Genomic DNA, 14762 nt, shown 5'->3' with positions numbered 1-14762 from the left:
GGGCCTGCCTTATCGTCCATCAACTTCAGCTAAAAATGACCCAACTATGCAATGTCTTTTTCTTTGGTTAAAATATGCTCTATGTTCCTGTGTTCTTTGTACATTTGGAACTTAATCCTCCTGCTTTTAAATCCCAAACTCAACAAAAATGAATTATGATGCAAGCTTCAAACAAACCGAAAAAAATCTAACATCTCATCTCAATCTTTAATTCTCATGTTAAAGCATTTATATTCAGAATTCATTTTTAGATAATTACGATAATAAAATATAAGACATTAGGTTTAGAATTTATATATATATATATATTCTTTTATATTCTCTTTGATTATTGATTTTGAACCCACTAAAAGCATTCTCCTTCATTCCACTATAATCTTTTCTTTCCCTCCCTTCTAAGTGAGATTAGATTTAGAATTTATATATATATATATAATTTCTTTGATAAGAAGAAAGAGTTATGATAACATTTTTTTAAAAGCTATGAAAGGGTAACAATCAACAATTTTATATAATATTTTAATCAATTTTCAACTCTATAAGAAATTAAATTTAACATTAGCCATTGCCGAACTCGAAAGTGAAAGAATTGACAAAAGATTTCCAAACGTAATATATATTCACATACGTAAGCGTAAAGATTAGCCGTCAAAAGATAAAAACTAAACTAAATTATGTTAATAATACGCTGGAAAATATGCCAAAAAATCATTGAAAATATGATATAAACAAATCTTGAAACAAAACAAGTTGGAACATCGATGTTGATTTATTTTAATTATTTAACTAAATTAAATGTGGAAATTCTCGTCTTTGTTAGGACAAAACAAGGATGCATGCTTGTATAGCAAGGGGGAGAAAGGGACTTAAAACAATTACTTTAATATATATTTAAATGGTAATAATGTTTTTAACCACATATTTGCCACATGACACGATAACCACGTAAACCTATATGATAATGCTTTATGCTTCCAACCAGACGTGACTGTGCGTATTTTTGTTCATTGGTTTTTATCATAGGCCTCATTTCAAAATTTTGAAAAAATAATACTTGGTATTCCATTTTTTAAAAATTGGTTAATTTAAATTTAAATTTCTTTATTTTTTTAAGTTCACCATTAAGTTTTTCTTTTTTGAAATACTTAGTTTAGGCTTTTAATATTTTTATAAATCGTAAGTAGCTTCTCAAATAGTTTGTCCAGATTTGTCATTGTTTTTATGTTAGGATTTAAGGATAACGTCATAATTGGTATTTCCACTTTGATAAAACGGGTAGAGTTAATTGTATCATACATCTTTAAACTATTATTCTAATTTTAAATTGGTTTGTGATTTTTTAATATTTTAAGTTCATCACCAAATTATAACTCACATTTTAAATTAATCATCAAACTTTTGAATGATTTACATTCATCCATTAAGTTTGTCCCTCATTCTAAATTGGTCATCAAACTTTCAAACATTCCAATTGAATCCCCTAAATCATTCAAAAGTTTATCAATGAAATTAGAATATTGAAAATTTTGGGGATCAATATAGAATGAGAGTCATAGTTTTGGGATGAATTTGAAATATTTACAAGGTTGAGGATCAATTTAAAATAAGAATCATAGTTTAAGGACGTGTACTGCAATTAACTCAAATGTTTAATATGATAGGATATGTAAGGATTGCAACTAGTCATATTAAAGAGTATATATATATATATATAGATATATAGATACGACTCGACATAGTAATAACAAAACCTTAAAACTCGAACTTAAAATTATTTTCATCCACCTTAAACCCATCCTCAAAATTTGAATTAGAAATAAACTTCGATCTGAATCGATTTAATTCAAATTTTTTATCTTTTTACATATTTCTTATCAAAATAATAAATAAATAAATATTAATTTATTTAATCTAATAATACAAAATCAAAATACTTTTATTTAATATCATAAATTTAGTATTTTGTATACTAATTTAACATATATTTTTATAAAAAAATCAACTAATGATATATAAATACATATACATATATATATCGAAGGTAAGATCGAGATGAGTTCTTCATAAGCTTAAACTTGATTCATTTCAAAATTTGGATTTCATTAAAAAAATAATTCTCTCATGTAGAAAACATCACGTACAAACTTTTTTACTATCCATAGTAGGGGTGTGCAAATCCGGGTACTCGGATTTTCGCGTACCCGATAATATCCGGGTTAGTGATTTCTCGGCCAGTGTCTCGACCCGGATGTTTCGGGTACCTGGATACCTTGATTTTTTTCTTCAAATTATTAAATATAAAAAACACAAATTTTGAGCGATTTCGAGATACTTACAAAGCTTGGTTCACAATTTTGAACGGCGGAGAGCTCGATTTCAATGAATCGAAAACTTTGACCACTTCACCTCCTCACGCGCCGCCGTCGTCGGAGACCAAGGATGACACGGGTGGACTCGGAACGATGCAAGGAACACGATGGTGCGGGAGGTGTCGTAAACGGATGCTCGGATCGTCGTGAATCGATGAAAAACCAACTGAAATCGGGTTATTACCGACGATACTTCCGACTGAAATTAACGACGAACGGCAATGATTCATGACAAAAGGTTTGAGGGGTTTTATTCCTCAGTTGACAACGAACACGATAGTGGTTTCGGCTCGTCGATCATAGGTCGGACGACGAGTAGATCAGAGTTGAAAGGAGGGTTGTTGGAGAAGGGAAAACTGGAAAAATGAGAACATGCGCACGGGGAGGGGGTTTATAATTCAACTCATAATAAAAATGGGTAAACCATGAGTTTAGCCACTGAATTTCATGCACTTTATAAAACGGTCTGCCAACTTTAAAACCTTATAATTTAACCCACTGTTTCTTTCAAAAATACCAATTAAATTCACCACTTTATAATTTCTTAATTTTAGCTCCTAAATTGGGGTGTTACAATTCTCCCCTCCTTAAAAGAATTTTTTCCTCGAAATTCATTCATATCACATTATTACCGAAATGAAATTTTCATCAGTTCTTTCAGATATTTCATGTAGCTCTTTTAGAAATACGGATCCTCCACTAATCCTTAACCAGTTGAGCATACATTCTTATCAGAACTTTTCCTTATTCCAATAAAAGAATCCGAACGAAAATTTCCTTGAGTAATAAATTCAGTCTTGGTCACGAGAATAGACTCATAAAGAGTAGCATATCCCAATTTCATTTCCGAAGTCGGGTCAAAATTTCTCAGATGAATAACTCTCATATGGCTCGTGAGGTACTTCATAGCGTTTAAATAAATGTTACTGGTATTCCTTTTTGTACAAGTATAGCCTTAACGGATAGAAACTTTGGTTTACTCGTTACAGATAGGGACTCAGCCCTGGAGTTCCGGCTCAGAGAGGTACGATTGCAGTCTAGGGGCATGTACTGATCAGACATATTTTGACATTCGACCGGCCGGTCTATCTTGAAAATTTTTGACTCAAACAATAGCTCTGATACCACTAAATGTAACCCCCCACAGACCGATGCGGGTAACCAGATCTGATCCGGGGTGTCACATTTGGGCCACCGGAGCGACCCACTGTAAAAAATAGTGGAAAATTTAAAACTTTTATTGAAAGATGTAACTTATAAAATCAGTTGTCACTATTTAAAAATAAAACAGATCTCCAGACTCGTATATAAATCAAAATACAATTACATGCCCCCTAATCACATGTACCATTCTCTAGAAACAACGCCGGAAGAATTCCTTTACTGATGTCGATAAATGCACTGGTACAATTCTTTTAACCTGCAATGGTGAGTAATAGAATGAGCTTCGGAAAGCTCAGTAATACAGAACTACCAGATGATGCTGAAAAACGTGCAGATACAGATAAACATATTTTCCTTATTGGTTCAGATATTTACAGATCTTTATGTTGAGCTGAGGTCCATTGATATCGCATGTAGTAACAAATAGTATTCATTTCATATGGAAATATTTCGGATATCTAGGTTCAGGAGATCAGAACATGTTTTCTAGTGTGTTCCCAAAAATCATGTAACTTTTCAGATCTTTTTAAAATATATATATATATACCCCTATCCGTCAAGTCGAAAATGTGTAGGTTCCCCAGAACCATACACCCAGCGTCAAGTCCAGTAGGCCCTGAGTACACAGCCGAGGAGCCGGTAAGTAAGGCCCTGAGCACACAGCCGAGGAGCCTCCAAGTATACTTCCTCCAACATTACCCCCAAGTAAAATATATCCGTCCGTAAACGGATATATCAAAAATCAAAACATAAATCAGGTCAAGTATCATATCAGAAATCAGGTCAAGTAACAGATCAGAATCCAAGTCAAGTATCATATCAGAATCTATGTCAGATATCAGATCAGAATCCATTTCAAGTATCAGATCAGAATTCAAATCGAAAATCAGATAAAATATTCATGTGAGTATGGAACACACCAGAGTTTATGGATATTATTTAGAGGGACTGGATAATCTTATTAGGCAAAGAAACACGAATCTTTAGTTTACCGATAGAATGTCGGTATTTAGAATCACTATAGGAATAGTTCAATAACTATCGGAATCATCAGTTATTCAGAATATAACTTGAGTTGATAAGGAAGAAATGAAGATTCAGGACATTTACAGTTGGCGTCGATTTATCGGATTATTGAAATAACTTAAGTTTATCAACTCCCAAAACTAATGCATGTTGACATGTCCATTCGTTGTCCTACCAGGTATTCACTCTTTAATACCAACAATTATTGTCCCTAAATTAACTTTTGAGTCATCACTGAACATATCTTAAGGAGACGAACAAATACTCTAATGGTTTTTATTTCCTTTTCACGCTTTCACGATACCATGAAATGCTGACGTACTTGGTTTGTGGTTCATAATCCATAGGGATGATACATCATGTAAGTTCATTCAAATTTCCAGACTTATCCTAATCACTTACTTAATCCTCAGTCATTGAGGTTACTTAGTTATTTTAGCATTCAAGTCCATTCCAGTTACTTCGAGATTTTCCAAAGTAATTCAAACATTCCTAATTTCATATACATATTGTACTTACGATCCATTCAATTTGGTCTTCGTAGTTGATTTATCGAACAAACGTCCAATTCTTAGTACTGAATACGATCTAGAGTTGAGCTGAGTTGAGTACTTCCAAAATTATCATCGTGCCAAACTTGAGAAGACGAACACACATTCAAGTAATATCTATGTCATTCAGGTATTGACATAGCTTTAGGGTTGATCTATTCACTTAAATTATGTTCCATTACTTTTAATGGTAATCCAATACCTATGCTTATTTGGATTCTTTAATTAATCCAAGACATTTACTTAGTATAGGCCATAAGGGTATTTTGGTCATTTTGGCATTTAGTTTTATTCTATTCAATTCTTGGGTTATTTCTATTACAAGGGTATTCTGGTCATTTTATAGATCCGATGTATTTTAATCATTTCTTTCTATTATGTCTTATTATTTAATTCCATCTTATCATTTATTCCAGACCTTTCAAACAATTCTGACACAAGAACACCCTCGATAATTTATTCTTAACTCTGAATTTTCAGGTCATTGTCTTCTCAGAAGTTACAAACAAGTTATCAGGAATTTTCTGTACAAAGACGGGATTTCAACAATTAAATCCGCACTTAATCGAGTTAAGTACGGATCCTCAAAGTATTTTCTTATTCAGGGTCAACTTGGACTATTTTACCTCTCAAGGGCATTTTCGTAATTTCTTAACCAGATAATTTCGGTATTAACTCTTAACAAAAATAATATAATTTTGAGATCCTATAATTAATTGTTTTCTCGAACCTTTTCTGATCTTGAAATGATTCCTTAACAGACTTCTAGTATCTTCCATAAATCCTCTTGGGGTTAAAAACCGGTTATCCATAATTTCCAAGTAAACTACATTTCTTATGCACATCAGTAGTTATATCGGATCAATATGTCTTTTCAGAGTTATTAACCAACTTCTAGGGACAATTCTTGTCATCCTACAATATAAGGGTATTTTCATAATTTTACCCTATCAAAATATTCTCATGATTTCTCATACGAGTATCTTTAACATTTAACATTTGATGAAATAAATTATAAGTTGCAGATACAAGGCTGATTTCTTTATCACTAATCACAAACTTGTAATTCAATCTAACAATTCCTCAATCTCTTATATTAGTCATTCGATCCGTAATCAGTTACAGAATTTCTACCACATCATATCGAGTGTATAAATTATTCAACTCCACCAAAGTGACCAACATTATCTTGTTCATGCATTTATCAATATAAACATGTTCCATAAAGCATAAAGAGGTAGTAAAGTATTACCTCGATTTCTGTGTAATACTGATCGACCATAAAAATTCCATTCGAATGCCTTTGATCTTTAATTCAACTTCCAATAATTCCTCAGATACATATCAACATAAATTATATAAAAAACGGAGCTTAATTCTGAAAATCGGATCGAATCAGATGATAAATCAGTGAAAAATAGCTTACCGGGTTCGAATTTGGCGAAACGGACTTCGGATTCGGATTCAGGACGTCGAAAGCATAAAATATGACTTTTCAGAAACTTGGAAATTTTCGTCAAAATCAAAGTTAACGGGTTTGACTGGTAATTTTGAGGTCTTCGGGTTTGAATTTCGAAAAAGGGATAGCGGAATCGGATTTGGAATGTCGAAAAATGTCAGGATAGATATACTCGGTCAAAGTCAAAGGTCGTTTAATGCCCGGTCAAAGCCAGTCAAAGTTTTGGTCAACGCCGGTCAACGAGTCAACGGGTCGGGTCAACGGGTCGGGTCGGGTTATGACCGGTTAAACCGGTCAAAATAGGAGCAAAACTAGTCAAATCGGTCATTTTTCTTCCTCACGCGCAGTGGCGGCGCGTGGGGGGCGCGTGAACAGTGCTAAATTCCCGGAAAAATTTCTAAAAATTATTTTGAGCGATTTCGAGATACTTACAAAGCTCGGTTCACAATTTTGAACGGCAGAGAGCTCGATTTCAACGAATCGGAAACTTTGACCGCTTCACCTCCTCACGCGCTGCCGCCGTCGGAGACCAAGGATGACACCGGCGGACTCGGAACGATGCAAGGAACACGATGGTGCGGGAGGTGTCGTAAACGGATGCTCGGATCGTCGTGAATCGATGAAAAACCAACTGAAATCGGGTTATTACCGACGATACTTCCGACTGAAATTAACGACGAACGACGACGATTCATGACAAAAGGTTTGAGGGGTTTTATTCCTCGGTTGACAACGATCACGATGGTGGTTTCGGCTCGTCGATCGGAGGTCGGACGACGAGTATATCGGAGTTAAAATAGGGGTTGTTAGAGAAGGGAAAACTGGAAAAATGAGAACCTGCGCATAGGGAGGGGGTTTATAATTCAACTCATAATAAAAATTTGTAAACCATGAGTTTAGCCACTAAATTTCCTGCACTTTATAAAACGGTCTGCCAACTTTAAAACCTTATAATTTAACTCACCGTTTCTTTCAAAAATACCAATTAAATTCACCACTTTATAATTTCTTAATTTTAGCCCCTAAATTGGGTGTTACAACCTGGATACCTTGATTTTTTCTTCAAATTATTAAATATAAAAAAACACAAATTTAAATGTTCAAAATTTTAAATTACATAGTCCAACATCGAACCACAAAATTTAAAAGTTCGAAATATTAACATATCAATAAATATGAAGAAATCAAAAATGGAAGATTGAAATAAAATTATGAGCATGTTGGTTGCAAGTATCGGATATGGGTGTGTTAGATTTTCCGAAAGGTTTTTCCATGTACTCAAAGGACTTGGGTATCATATTGGGTATCATATTAGTCATATCGCCATATCTATGTCTAATATGCAATGGAAAATTAATTAATATAATAATATATATATATATATATATATATATATATATATATATATTTAACCGGGTACTCGGGTAACCGAAAAAATTAATTTTTGTGACTCGGGCCTGACCTGGAAAGTGTCGAGTCGGGTACCTTACCCGGCCGGGTAAATTTTTTTAAAAAAATTACTCGATTTTTTTAGATCTGGGTCGGGTATTTTTGTACACCCCTAATCCATAGTGATATATGTACTTAAAACAAAATATTCATTAAATAAAATTAGCCTCATCGAATCGGATTAAAATTCGTCTTATATAATTTTTTGTCACCTCTAATGATGTATATATCTAAACAAAATATTAAATATAATATTTTAAAATAAACAATTTAATTCTTACATTTTAATAAATTGTCTAATATAATAGATTTTTTACATGTTTTTTAAAATATAAACTCAAACCATTTAACCTCGTTACTAAGAGACATGGTGAATCCAAAACTTGATTTTATTTTTCATCAAAAAAGTTTAAACATGGTTCGATAAACATACATGAAAATCATTGTATAAAGTTGGCGTTTTCCCTTAAAAATCACCGGTGACTGGTATATTTACCGATCTAACACCGGTCAAACTATATTTCCCGATCTAACACCCTTAGCAGTAAAGTGCGCCCCCTGAACCGCGTTATATGCTGATTTGGCACCACGTGGTGTAAGGCGCATCCCCTGAAGCGCGCCTTATGCTGACATAGATACACGTGTGTAAAGCGCGGCCTCTGGGGCGCGCCTTATGCCACGTAGGGGTATAGCGTGGGACAAGGGCCGTGCCTTACCTTTAATTCTGATTTATATATAACGCGGGGCAGGGGCATACCTTTAACTGATACCCTTCTCCCTGATTAAGTTCCTCACATCTCTCCTCTCAACTTATAAATTAATACAACAATTCCGTCAACGAGTCAATAATTCTGGCAATCTTCTCATATTTGATTTAGAAGTTTGTGTGATTTTTTGTTATAAGGTAATTTTGTTATAATTTTTTTTATTATACTTATTGTTTATTATGATTATTTGAAAAAAAAATTATACTAATTATTTTCAATTAATTTTTGTGTTTGTAAAATTAGAAAGCGGGAGCATACGTCGAAATAGTTTTGCGGTGCAGGTAATAATATAAAATTGTATTATTTAAATTATTTATGTTGATGTGTAAAAATTTTATTGTGTTATATTTTCGTTCATATATTATTTATTTAATCAGGTTTGTTTCAGTTATTTTTTTGCAGATATATTATTGTCGCACTTTTAAACTCAAAGAATGGCGCGACTTTCAGCTATTGTTTATTATGATGGTGAAATTCGAGAAGATGAAATCGACGTTGTTTTCGTATCAAATGAGCGTTTTAAAATATCATTCAAGAGAAACATAACTCTTGAGGAGCTGATAACGAAGATTTCGAGGAAGATTCATTTTGGAAGTAGTAGAAGAATGTCGTCGTTGCAGTACATATTTCCAACATCATTGTTGCCATTAACTTATACAGCGTTCGAACTTTCGAAAAATGATGATGTTGAAATGATGGTTGAATCTCAAAGTAATTATTCAGTCACCGATGTTGAGATGTATGCATATTTTGTTCAAGTGCGTGTTGTTCGGGGTCAATCATTAAGCTCCTACTATGGGTTGGCTGAACAAGTTGATCAAGTTGACAGCCCGACTACAGTAATGTGTAGTGATTTTAATGCCATAATGGGAAGATATTCATCCTCAACTCCTTACGATATGTACCGAGGTGGGTCCACGAACAATCCGTATGGCAACACCGCGTCCAGTTCAAGGGGAAGGCATTCATCTGCAAATTTCTTTGACCACATGGAGATTCCATTGACGCAACCATCTGTGCAGTTTCTATTTGACACGATGACTTCAAGCTCCAGGGGGAGGCATTCGACTGCGAGCTTTTTCGATCTCAATGTCGATATATCTTCTAGTTCAAGGGGAAGGTGTGCAAGTAGTAGGTTCTTTGACCTAAATGTGGAGCGCATGGAGGAACCATCATCTCCACCAGAAGAACCGCTTCGTGAGCCTAGTGCGGATGGTGCTGAGACTGGACTATTCATTCACCCAGAATCACCGTAATTTAACTCCGATAATGATGAAGTTCCAGGAAATGTGGCACAAACTGACCCTCCTGCACACATGTATGAAGCTGATTATGATGCAATGTACGGGCCAGAACTTGCGGATATGCCTTATCTCGGTGACTATGGATATTACTTATCAATAAATAATGGTGAGTTATCTTTAGGCATGGAGTTTTCAAGCAAAAAAGAAGCGATGATGGCTATCAAAAATATAATATCCGTAATTGTGTTCAGTCCAGAGTCGACCGCTCAACGACCGAAAAATATGTATGCTACTGTGTCTGACGCGAAAATGAATGCAATTGGATGATTCGCGTATCGAAGAGGAAGAGGAAAAACAACATATGGGAACTAACAATATACAATGGTCCTCACACATGTTGTGCTGGAGGGGTCAACCAAGATCATCCCAACTTGGACTCTGAAGTGATATGCCAAGCCATCATGCCCATGGTAAAAGCAAGCTCTCATATAGCTGTTGCAGTGTTGATTTCAGCTAAGTATGAGTACACTATCTCTTATAAAAAAGCTTGGTTGGCCAAACAAAATGCCATTGTCAAACTTCATGGCGAATGGGATGCATCTTACAACGAACTTCCATGTTGGTTTAGGCTGGTGCGGACGTTGAATCCTGGGATAATTGTGGACTTCGAAACCTCTTATTCATACCATAATGATCGAGTTTTTCATGATCGATGCCAATTCAACCGGGTTTTTTGGAGTTACCCACATTGCGTTAATGTTATCAAATACTGCAAGCTTGTGGTCCAGATCGACAAGACTTTCTTGTATGGAAAATACAAGCAAGTTTTATTATTGACAGTTGTCCAAGATGGCAATCGTAATATTCTTCCAGTTGCTTTTGCTCTTGTCAAAGGAGAAGATACAAATTCTTGGGCTTTTTTCCTCCAAAATTTACGTGCATATGTTATCACGAGGGAAAATATATGTGTCATTTCAGATCGCGGAGCTGGGATCAAAACATCAATGGAGTCTTTGGGTCCAATGTGGAAACCACCCTTTGTCCAATATAGGTATTGTCTCTGACACATTGTTGCGAACTACCATGGAAGGTACAAGAAGAATGATGAGCGTCAATTAATTGTGCGTATGGGTAAGTGAAACTGATGTAGTTTGTTTTCTTTTCGATTGTTTTAATTTTGCAAAGAAAGCAAGTTAGTAAGTTATACATTTTTTGATCAGGTTACGAACTACTTCCTCGAACGTTTGAATCAATGCTTCAAGATTTGAGGGCGAAGAACGAGGAAGGATACAATTACATCAGCCTCATCGATAAAGAAATGTAGACGAACGCATATGATGGTGGATATCGATATGGACATATGACGACCAACTTGGCAGAGGTAATGAATTCGACCTTAAAGGGTGCACGTCACTTACCAGTAGCGACTTTGGTAAAGATTACATACTTTCATTTGGGGGTGTTTTTTGCGAAGCTCGGGGGACAACCTCAAATCTGGATGCAAGGTGGTCATGTCTATCACCCTAGATTAGTTGCAGATCTACAGGAAAAAAATTCTGCATCAAATGGAATGTTTGTAACAAGCTTCTCTAGAAGGTATGAAATGTTTCGTGTCACAGAGTTGCCGTGACCTCTTCAAGGGATTGAAGTTGTGTTGTTAAGAGTAAATCTAAGGGACATAACGTGCGATTGCGGGTTTTTTCAAGCTCTGAATTATCCATGCTCTCATGTGATAGCAGCTTGCTGCATACACGTCAAGACTATAACCATTTTGTGGATCCCTACTATTTGAAGTTTTTAAGGTATACGAATTTGAGTTTCCCCCATAGGTAATGACAAAGACCCTGATGAGGTTCAAGATTGGCTTCCGATCGTACCAAATCTGAGTTTATTGAGGGAGCGTGGTCGTCTAAAATCCAATCGAAATCATTGAGATATGGATATTTGTTGGAAACATTTTGATGTTTCGATATAACATATTAAGTGTTAATGAATTTTAAGATTTTATATTGAAAATTAAAATATATATTCGATTAACTTTTTCGAATATCAAAAATATTACTCCGAGTTTTCAAATGTATTTTTCAATCCTTACTCAAGTGTAAAATTAAGTTTCAATCTTAAAATAATTTTGAAATTTTTTTACAAAGTATTTCGAGCCAAAAATAAGTTTTTTTTAGTATGGTATCGATACCCCCATATAGGGTGTTGATACCCCTATGAACATTTTGGTTCCGAGAAATAACAGAATATTTGGATGGTACGATACCCCTAGTAGGTATCGATACCCCCATGCTATGGTATCGATACCCCCCAATAGGTACCGATACCCTCAGGCATTTAACGGTCGAAATATTTGAATTTTACATTATAGGTACCGATACCCCTATGAAGGGGTACCGATACCCCCCGCTCCCAGCACACTTTTTCAAAAAGGTTTTCACACCACAACGGCTCAAACTTCACCCAAATGGTTCCCAACGGCTAGAATCATCTCAAGGGGTATTTATACAAGTTCTGAAGCCATTGATCAAAAAACAATTAAGAGAGAATCAAAGAGAAATCTTTAAACATCAAGTTTGAGCAATTCAAGCCATTTTTCACTCAATATTCATCTTTGCTTTCAAGAACACTTGTTGTACTCAATTGTATTATTCTTGAGTGTTTTTTCTTTGTTCTAGAATTGTGCAAACATCTTTCCTTGTGAGGATTTCTGTAAGTTTGCGAAATTTGTATTGTTCTCTTTGGGAGAGAGTGTTCTCAAGAATTTGGGGTATAATTCTTGAGGGATTTATAAGGTTACTCTTTGTTCTCAAAAGAAAGACAAATTAGTGAATTTGTGGAAAATCCTTAGTGTGGATAGCTAAGGTAGTGGACGTAGACTTTGGTTGAGAAAGTCAAACCACTCTAAATCATTGTGCAATATTTTTCATTTTCCGCAAAAGTTTCCACCAAAATTTTTATTGCCAATTCACCCCCTCTTGGCTGATTCCGTCGATCGATTAACTCAACAATTGGTATCAGAGCCTCACTCATTTGAAGGTTTAATCGCCTCTTGAGTCGATTCGGGAAGAGTTACATCGATAATCAAGTCATCAATGGCCTCCGCTTCAAATTTCGACTCCGATCTCGATTCGATGCCTGTCAACAAGCCTCATTTCTTCAATGGAGCTAACTATGCCTATTGGAAGAATAGGATGATGTACTTCATTCAAGCAAGTGACATGAGAGCATGAAATGCCATAGAAGAAGGATACATCAAGTCTCTCACTCATCCAAGATTGTGGAGTGAAGGAGAGACAAGAATGTTCCAGCTCAACTCCAAAGCCATCCATATCATATTTTGTTCTCTTGGACCAGATGAATATGTAAGAGTTTCATCTTGTACAACCGCCAAAAAAATATGGGACAAGCTTCAAGTCACTCATGAAGGTACCGATGAGGTAAAAAAATATAAAATTAGTATTCTAACGCATAGCTATGAAAATTTCAGGATGAAACCAAATGAAGATATCAAAGCTATGACGGATAGATTTTCAACGATTGTCAACGGTCTCAAATCATATGGAGAGATCATTTCAAATGAAAAGCTTGTGAGGAAGTTGGTTTACTCTCTTCCAAAAGTGTGGCAATTATAGAGGCTAAGGACCTAACGTCCTTAACTCTTGAAGAGCTAATCGGTTCCCTCTTCACTCATGAAATGATGCTTGAAGATGAGGTGGACCTCGATAAAATTGATGAGACACCAAAGGAGAAGGAGAAGAACAAAAACATTGGAGTTGCTCTCAAATCCACAAAAGATGAGAGTGATTCGAATGACGATGATGATGACGAGGAAATGGCATTATTTGCCAAACGATTCAGAAAATTGATGATGCCCAACAGAGGAAGAAAGTTCAAACGCAATGAAGGCTTCAAAACTGAATCAAAGGAGAAAGACCCAATCAATTTCTACGAATGCAAAAAGTTGGGGCACGTCAAATACGATTCCCCTCAATTGAAGAAGAGTCAATCCAAAAAGAAACACAAGGCTTATGTAGGTACATGGAGCGATGAAGAAGGTTCTGATGAAGAGGAACAAGAAGTAGATAACTTGTGTTTGATGGCCATCGGGGAAAACTCTCAGGTAACCTCTAACTCATTTGATTCAGATGAATTATCCTATGATGAGTTATTAGAGGATTATAATGGTTTGGCTTCGGATTATAAGACTCTATTTTCAAAATACAAAAATGATGTTTCAAAATTGAAAAATGAAAATAGTCTTATATCCAAGACCAACAATGAGCTTGAAAGTAAGATTAAAGATTTGCAAATCAAAATTGATGATTTTGAAAAGAAAAATAAAGATTTGCATAAATACTTTCGAAAGTTCATGATGATCATCAAAAGGAAATTGATGATCTTAAAACTTCTTGTAATAAAGTTGGACCAAAACATTTTGAAAAAGGTGAGAATTCAAAATCCAACTTTATTAGAAAAAGTTTTAGAAACTACAATCATAGAGGTCCTCAAATAACCTTAAATGGTAAAATCTTTAGAAGTATGTGGGTTCCTAAAGAACTCATTACTACTAAAGATAAGGATATCCTACACAAATGGATACCTAAGAGGACTAGAATTTTAGAAACTAATGAATATGGACCCAAAAGAATTTGGGTACCAAAAATTAGAAATTAATCTATGTTTGTAGGGAAATGAGCATTGCTACAAGGCACAAGGAAATAAATTCA

This window comes from Hibiscus syriacus, unplaced genomic scaffold (genome assembly GCF_006381635.1).
Source record: "Hibiscus syriacus cultivar Baekdansim isolate YM2019G1 unplaced genomic scaffold, ASM638163v2 tig00110785_pilon, whole genome shotgun sequence".
NCBI classification, from domain to species: Eukaryota; Viridiplantae; Streptophyta; class Magnoliopsida; order Malvales; family Malvaceae; genus Hibiscus; species Hibiscus syriacus.
Note: the sequence above shows the minus strand (reverse complement) of the source record.